Here is a 9,662-nt window from a genome sequence, read left to right on the forward strand (position 1 = left end):
CAAAGCCTGATAGATACTTGATTACATACCTTTGGGTTTGTTTTCTGCCAGGTTGGTCATGGAAGGAAGTAACTCCTATCAACAGTTACTAAGTGCTACAATCCCTTCCACGTTCTCTTTGGTTCAAACGTGGTGTCAGTGATGACACCATGTTTCTGGAACTCACATTTAAACCTCACTTTCATAACAAATTTCAATCCCCCAATTTCTAATAAGTTCCTATAGGATTCCACCTCAGCAAAGCTTCCCGTAACCTTCCTTGCCTCTCCGGTCCCACCAACAACCACTTCATTCTGGTCTTTACAGTCCCTAGAAGAGAATCCCCCAATAGCTCCTTACCAGAGTAATTTTCCTAAAACACAATTCCCATCATGCATCTCTAAGAAACACAGCTGTGCTCATCATTAAACGCTCATCAGTACTGACCCATAAACAGTCAATAAGTGTTTGTTGGAACTGACCCTTGGCTCCTGCTAATGAACTTCCCAAGGTAAGCAGAGGGGATTTAATATTCACAGTATCTGCTTCACTATAGTATCAAGACAATGTTTATGTCCAATAGCTGGAGTTCTCTCTTCCTTTGGACAGTTGTAAATAAACTCAAACACTGACATATTCTTTTTCTCCACCCTACCTTTGGTTTACAACAGGGCACGATCACACTGCCTCTCTGCATTTTTACCATTTTCAGATCATTATAATTTTGAAGTTTACAGACTTATTGACATTTATTGCACTTCAGGTTGGCTAATTCCTAATGGTATAAAGGGTGAGCATCTTGTCAGAAAATTACTTTTGAATCACATCAAATGAATGATCATACCTGTATATTCTTGCATGCTTAAAAAAGAAAAGATATATTCCATAAGGATTTTTAAGAACTTTTACTAAAGTCAAATCTAGGTCAGCACTTGTGGGGTTCATCTTACTTGTGCATCAGAACAATTGTTCACTGTCTATATAGGTTCACTAATCTGTGTAAACACGCTACTCATCATGTTTGGTATTGTGTGGGCTAATATAAGGGTCATGTGGGTTGAATGCTCTCACCTACTCTTTTTAAAACTAACTCTACACACAGGTAATGTGGGAAGCTTCCTGGGTGTGTCCTACACAAGACTCCAATGTATTTCTACCACCATTCTACCATGATTATTGCTAACTGACTGCGTTAGTCATGCTCCTTAGAGCGGAGGGATAATCTAGAAAAGAACCATAGTCTAGGATACAAGGAAACAACAGCTGTGCCATCCAACATAGTAGCCACGAAGCATAGGTGGCTTTTTCATTTTAATTAAATTAAATTAAACTTAAAATGTGGTTTATCAGTCACACTAGCTGCATTTCATATTCTCAATAGCCACATGTGGCTAGTAGCTACTTTATTAGACAGTGTATTGTATAAAATATTTCCATCATCCTAAAAAGTTCAATTGGACAACTCTCCTCTACATTCACGTGCTATAAAACTACCCGCAGGACATTTAAAAAATACAGCTTTAAAAATAACTAAGTCCCAAAGTCTTTGTATCCAGTAGATCTGAGGTAGAGATGAAGAATTTGGATTTCTAATAAGTTCCCAGTAGGTGTTGATGCTTCTGGTTAGGGTCCACACTGGGTTAGGAGTTAACATCTCAGATTACTGAGACAGAAACATCGGAGTTTGAATCTTAACCCGCCTCCTAGTAAACGTGTGATGCTGAGTAAATTTATGGGCACAAGTTTTTTCTTATCTGTAAAACAGGAACAATAACAATGCTTATTAACACAACAGTGTAAATTTAATACTTATCACATATGTGCTTAGTAAATGTTAATTGTTATAATTATCTATATCTACCTAGTTTTCCTAGTATCTGATTCTGGGACAAAATTGATTCTATTACCTAACTGATTCACAAATACAAGTCAGTCAAGCAACAGAGAGCATTTGTGGTTGTGTGGGAAGTGAATACTACAATCACTGTCGGGGTTCTGCGTGGTCCCTAAGAAGATTCTTGGCTCTTGGGTGCTGCTGCCTGTGTCACTGGGTAAGAACATCAGAGGATTTTTAAAGACAACAGGGGAGGACAGAAACACTGAACACAAACTGTACCAGCCTTATCACTTTCTAAGGATGGTCCTGACTCTTACGTGAAATTTAGAATATCTCTGCTCCATTCAGAGATCTTGTCTGATGAATTAGGAAGGTGTGTTTTCCTTTCTTCTGCTTGTCCTGAATCCATGCTCTGAACTAAAGGGGGATGACCTTTAACCCCAACGCACAGTCATTAATTTTGTACATAACACATTAAATTTCTCATTAGTGTGGTTTGAATGTCACAGGCTTAAAATACTTTTGGGTAAAGAAATACTCTTTTAAAATATAATCTTGTAACATAAGACACAGTGGTTAATTCACTTTAATGTTTTTTTAGCTGATTGTAAAAAAATTGCATGCTTGTTGCAGAAATTTCAAATATTACAGAAATGTCTGACAGAGAAAAATGACAATGCCCATTCTCCATTCTCCACGTTATTACTGAACAAAAACAGTGTCAGCACACACAGTGCTCTGAAATGTGGGGTTTTTTTACTTAAAAACATACCTAAGCCTTCTTTACTATGTGAGAATACATTGTCCTACTTCATTATTTCAGTGGCTGGAAAGCACTGCATTGCATGAATGCATCACGAATTTACCTATCCAGCTCTATCTATGGCTGGGTATTTGGGATGTTTTAAGTTTTCCACTATTTCAAACAGCAAGTATTACATATTTTCTCAAGAACTTTCATATTTTGGAACATTTTTATATGTTGTAACACATTTTCTCTTTGTAAAGATTTGTTTCACTTTTTAAACGTATATTGTCTTTGTGATGTACTGAAAAATACATTAATTTTCTTGGAAATATTCCATACTTTAGACTCTTTATTAAACTGAACTGATTGTATCCAATAATTCTGATGAATGCATGTGAAGTGTGAAGGGACACCTATGAGAGGGAGGCGGCCGGGGGAGGACTGCGGGCCACCCTCTCCTGTCCCAGAAGTCAAGGGCCATACACGCCAGCTTCCAAGCCTGGAATCTAAGTTCTTCAGCACTAAGCCAATTACTAAGCAATCTCACAGGCGACAGAGGCATAAACCAGAATGATGCCAATTTACAAAGACAAATGTAACCCTCAAGAGAATCAGACAAACCCTTTGGGGTGATCATTCTCTCTTTCTAGCCAAATGTTCATAAGAAGCCAGTTAAAACTCAGAATGTAATTTGGTGAATAAGAAAACTCAGCCTGAAGTGTTGGAGGTTCTCCAAGGCTGCTGTCATCAGCCCCGGACAGGAGACAGCACCTATCTTTCCCTGCTGCACAGACCCGACTGTGCTGGACAGTTGAACAGTAAAACACGTGGAAAACAGGAAATTGCACAGGTGTAATATTCAACTGTAATTTCAAATGTGGCCATTATAAGGCCCACAATACAGAAAATATGAAGTTTATATTAAACACGTAGCCCTACCTTTTTCTATCCCATGTGCTTCTCTCTTCTTGGCTTCTGGGTTTGTGTTCCTCCCTGAACCTTTTACTTTGTGCTGCTTTTTCCCCCTGTTTTGTGTCTTTGTGATTCCTCCCCTTGCTCTCTTTCCCTTCTTATCCTCTCCTTTCCACTGATAACAATGTATTATCAAAATGTATTTTCTAAAAATGAATAAGAGCTCCACACCCATTTCCACCATGGGGCGGGGGTGGGGGAAAGTGTTGTCCACACCAACAAACTATTTTGACACTAACTGGATGTCCTACAGTTTAATCCAGTTCTGATGCTATTTTCCCAGAGATAGCGTCAGATCCCACAGTCCCACAAGATGGCCCCTACCCCCCATTTCAAATGCCAGTCACAAGTCCAGGTTACCAACTGTACTTTTAACCAACTAGCGATAGACTGAAGGTTCCAACAACCCTCTCCTCGGGTTCCAAGAAACATTTTACTTACTAGATCACAGGTTTATTCTATAAGGATATAACTCAGGAACAGCCAGATGGAAGAGACGCACTGAGCGAGGTATGGAGAAGGGGAGCGGAACACCCAGGCCCTCTCCAAGGGCGGAACTCTCCCAGAACCTCTGCGAGTTCACCAACTGGGAAGCTCTCCAAGCCCCACCCTTTCAGAGTTTTTATGGCAGCTTCATTAAGCACAGTTGATTAAGTCACTGGCCATTGGTGAAAGATCAACCTCCAGCCCTTTCCCCTCCCTGGAAGTCAGGTGGGGAGGGGAGGAGGTGCTCCAATCCTCTAATCCGGTGTTTGGTTCCCCTGACAACAAGCCCCCATCCCTAAGGGCTTTTCAGAAGTCATCTCATTAACATAACAAAAGATGCATTTACTGCTCTGTCACTTGGGAAATTCTAAGGGTTTTAGAAGCTCTGCCAAAAAAACTGGAATGAAAACTAAATATTTCTTATTATAAATCACAATATCACAAGAAAGGTCCAAGACACTGCCATTTTTTGAGATTCCATGTATATTGAAAGTGAAGAAATGACAACACAAATTTACAGAAAATGTATAATCGTAAAAAGTATTTCTACCAGTTAAATTGCATGATTGATATATTTTTCTTTTAATCCTGAGAGTATATCTCTGGCTATATGGATAACCTCATTTGGAGATCTCTGAACTGTCTAAATGTGAGGCTCTGAGAATGTGAAGGCTGGATCTCTTGGTTTCCTTTGTAATATTGACCAAAAAAGTCAATCGATCTAAGAAAGAGGTCAAAATTTTTGCTAGAGCCAAATTTAAGATTGTAACCTGGGAACAGCCTCTCAGAAAGCTCCAAGAACTCTTCTACCCTAGAAGTCAAAGCCCAGTTACGTAAGTTTTTGAGACAGACACCTGTACATTAAAGTGATATATTATTGACAGTTTGTATTAACCAGATCTACATGTACAAAGCGAATAGTAAGTCACTGCGGCCCTTTACAGGAGTAAGAAGGTAATCTAAGGAGTTGTGACCCTTGATGAGATAAGAAGAAATCTTATCTCCTAGGGAAGCCTGGTTACTGCAGATGTACAATACACACTAAAGGGGTGGAAACCAAAACAGGCAAAGAGAAATCTTACTTTTAAACTTTTTTGATCTTACCATAAGATATGAATTTTATTTCATCAATGGTAACACCTAGTTTTATTTATCATGAAAATTTTAATTACCTTGGGAAGAAATTTATTGTTTACTTTTTGTTTGAATTATTTTTTTCTGAGTGATTAACATTTGAAAAATGTTCTTTTCCTATCTAAAGATTTAGAGGCTCTCTTATGTTTAACTTCTCCTACATCCAGAATCAAAAATGCATGCACCTATAGACAGGTACTATATGAACATTTTAAAGCCACCGAAAAATACAAGATCAAAAACTCACAAAAGTGTGTAAAGAGGATCAGTATTTCTGGACATTTCTAGACCTACCATCGATATGCACAACACTTACAGTAGTACAATTCAGGGCTCTATTAGGCATAATTTCCATTTATACCACTGAGCACATCCTGTAAACCTTTTGCTTCAGCCGAGTGAACAGGCTAGTTTTCTGATGCATTTTTGAAGTGTTTGTTAGCACCATGATTAAATTGATTCTGGGGAGCAAAAAATGTTTTATCGCCATCTGCATGCATCTATGTATTTTTCCACTGCAACTTTAGAACAGCTCAGAAAGATGTACATTCATCATTTATCATCATGTTTTCCTCCTATGATAGCAAATGCTTCAAAGCCACAAAGGCAGGTGGTCTGTCAATGCTTTTGCACCTCGGGGTTGATGTCAGAGGGGAGGAAAAAAGAGAGAGAAACCTGTGTTCAAAATCAATACACATTGAATTCTAGAGACGGTTTAACTCAGTATCATATTTGAGAAGGGAAACACTCAGGAATACGGAAATTGCACAGTTGTAATTTTCAACCATAACACAGCATCAGCTACAATTTGCCTTCCTTTGAGATACGCAGATGAAAGGCAGGCTTGTTTGAATGCAAATTGTTATTACCGATCTTCTCTTGGAGGTTGAAGTTATTTAGTAATCATTCTCATTTAAGTTACTCTTACTGTTCTACGCATGGTTATGCTTTTAGCTCAGGAGGAAAGCAATTCTTATAAAAGCCACCCTATTACAGAGCTGGGTAACATTTAAAGTCAAAGAAAGTGAATTATATTTAACAGCAGTTAAGGCTTCCTAGCAAAAAAGCACACATGCCACAGAATTAAATTAAGGCTGCTTTTTCATAAAGTCTCACCCCTAAATTCCTTGGGATGGTCATCCATGTAAAAAAGCCCCATGTATTCCTGCTTTCTATTCTCTGTGTCATTGGGACACTAGAGCTGAAGGACTCCAAGGAATGCCATTCAGGTCGCACCTGTGTCCCCTGGACGAGGACAGGGTGGCCTTCTATAGCAGGTGCGCGGTGGAGGGCGGTTTGGAAGGGGGTGCTGAGTGAGGACAGGAACATGAGTAAGGAGGCTGTTACAGTGGTGCAGGCAGAGCAATGAAATCCTGAGCACAACAGCAGCTGTGAGGATGGAGGTGAGGAGTCAGGGCTGCGAAACGCCATGGAGGTGGGCTGAATAGGATTTGGTGGGGAGTGAGGAGGAGGAGGAAGTAGGGATTCTGCCCACACCCTGGGAACTGAACGGTCTGTCACCACATCTTGTCCACGTCTTTGTGTTCTCCTTCCTTCACCTGGAAGTGAGTCATGGTTTCTAAGCGAGTGTGTGTGATCAGAAAGACTAGTAAAGAGCCGGGTATCTCCCTGTTTTCAGTTGAAATCACTTCATTAAGGCCTGCCAGCTCACAGCTGCCTCTCTTGCCCAGCAACACACCAGCAAATGACTTGAAAACTCAGCACTAATCAATCTATAGGCACTATGGCTTGGCTTGGTGAAGAACAACTTGAGAAACATCAATATCCTCCATGGCAGTGATGAATCTCCTGGAGTGTGGATGGACATAATTTATTTTGTCTTCAAAAAGCATTTGAAGATGTCCCCAGTAACATATGTGAAATAAATCATGAACACAGAGCTGCCATGGTAAGTGTACAGGTTGCGGCCTCCCTGCAGAAGCTCCAGAGAAAGGCCATGAGTTGAGGCTGGAATAAAGCTCAGGGGTCTCTTGCCAAGCCCTGTGGCCTCCCTCAGAGCTGCATTAGCCTGGACAAGGTGGCAGCTTTTTTCTAGTTGGTCCACTTGAGTAGATGCTTTTTTGCAATTTGTCAGCCCCAAAATGTTATCAGTTGCAGATGTATACTAAATTTTATACGTGCTGGTAATGGCACTAGGACACACAATTATTTTGGCACTTTGCACATACAGCAAGATCAGAAGCTGGAAACCTATCAATCAAGTAATGATTCTCCTAGAGCAGTTATTAGGGAGGAGGGAGGGGAAGCCGAGAAGGGGAAGCAAAAGAAGAACTATGTTAGGTGAGATTGTTAAGGGAAGCTATTGTTTTATGCAAACATTTTAGTATTTATGTATAATCACTGGGGTAGAACTATAGGGCCTGAAGCTTGTAAACTTTAGAGTTCCCTCTTTAAGAAAAATAATATAAAATTATGAATGCAAAATTATGCTAGAGCTCTCACAGGAACTTAGAATGGGCCAGTGCAAGTCAAGTACCTGAAGCTTCACCTTCAAAAGCTTCATGGTAAATCTTTCCTGATTAGCATGCCCTGTTCTTTAAAGCAGATGCCAAAGGAAACTAGGCATGTAATTCATGCCACTATGTTTGCTCACATTTTGGGAACTTCTGCTGTGAGGGAATGAGGACCCCAAACCACCTGTGTGTCACTAGTGCCTAACACACGAAAGGAGGAAGGGAGGAAGGGAAGAGGAGAGAAAGGAAGAAGGAAGTTTATACAGAAATAGGATTTTTTTTTCTTCTTCTTAAAATCAGCTCTACCAGGTACCACCAACTGTTTCCTTTTGTTTTTTTTTTTTTCCATTTCTGTTTTTAAATGGAGAGACTAGGGATTGAACACAGAACCTTGTGCATGCTAAGCACACACTCTACCACTGAGCTATGCCCTCCTTGCAACTTTTCCCTTTTTTAACCAAAGTTATTAACAAACTTGATGGCCTGCTCTACTCTCTAGATTTACTTTTAAATGACTAACCTGTTTCTTAAAATTGTCCCATAGAGAAATATGGGAAACCCCATAATTTTCCACTATAAGAGATACTATTTAAAAGGTAGATTGTCATAAATGAGATGCGTCAAGTTCTAGCGTACTTGTTAAAGTCGCAGTCCCTTGGATATAGGGAAAGAGGTGTTTTCATACATTTTTAAACTGGTAAAATAATTCTGGGTATGAATTGAATTATAAATTTCAAATAAACCTAACTTTAGACACAGCACTTCTAGGAATATATAGTGCAGAGATTCAGACAAGTTCTCCAGCCAGCCTCCACAGTCACACCTCCCACAAAATCTCTCCATCCTACCAAATACGAAATGGTGGTTATGTATGATACAACCCTGTTTTGTCTTCTGCAAATGCAGATTAATGGCTTTTTAAGATTCATTGCCTCCAGGTAAACAACTATAGGCCTCATTAACTCAGCTCATTTTATTTCATCAAAACTTTTTGGGGAAGAGATAATACACACAAAAACAAAGAAAAAACAAAAAGCTTGGGGGTGAGTATAGCTCAGTGGTAGAACACATGCTTGGCATGCACGAGGTTCTGGGTTCAATCCCCAGTGCCTCCATTTTTTTTTTTTTTAATTTAAAATTAAAAAAAAAAATCAAGGACCACTCCACCTCCCCCAATCAAAAAAGCTGGCAGAACTACTCCATGTCTCTCAAATCTTTCTTCCTCTCCAACACGCTAATAATAGAAATATCCCTATCTAACCTGTGCCTGACACCATCTATTGAGCCCACCCCAATCCCTCACAACTCTTTGAGGAAAGGCTATCATTTTCATCACTCCCATTTTACATGTGAAGAAAGGAAGAGACCTAGAGGTGTTAGATGACTTGGTCAAGGTCACACAGCTAGAAGAAGAGAATGAGGTTCAAATGCAATCTTGCTTTTAAGTCTGTGCTCGACCACAACTCTACATCACTGCTCCAGTCACAAGTTATCACAGACCTAAAACTGCTTCAGTAGCCTCCTAACTCAGCTTCCAGTGTCTGCTGATTCATCTCCACTTCTTTCTCCTCTGCAGTTGAGAGCTCTTTAAAAAATTCTCATCAGAATCCGCCTACCCCCACTGCCATCTTGAATTTTCAATAGCTTTCCATTGCCCTTAGCCTACAGATTAAAAGGCCAAACTCTCCAAACTCAGTTTACATTTTCCTCCTCCCGCTCAGAACTGAGCTGGGCTGATCCCTCCCCGCCTCTATTCAGTTAGGTCAGCTCACCTGGTCCTACAGATCTGCTACTTTCTGGACTTGCTTGATGAAGCCTAAACTCCGGTTGCAGGCTGCCAAATGTAGGGAGTTTTTCTCCTTTTCAACTGTCATAATCAAATAGTTTATGTTTGTTTGGATAATACATATAAATAAACATAAAAATTTTTAAATCATGTAAAAGAACATGTACTTATTTTATTAGTTACTGATATTTTTTGCTTAATGTCTGTCCTCCCTAGCAACTGTAAGCCTATGAGGGCAAAGTCCTT

The sequence above is a fragment of the Camelus dromedarius genome, chromosome 2, assembly GCF_036321535.1.
Source record: "Camelus dromedarius isolate mCamDro1 chromosome 2, mCamDro1.pat, whole genome shotgun sequence".
Taxonomy (NCBI): Eukaryota; Metazoa; Chordata; class Mammalia; order Artiodactyla; family Camelidae; genus Camelus; species Camelus dromedarius.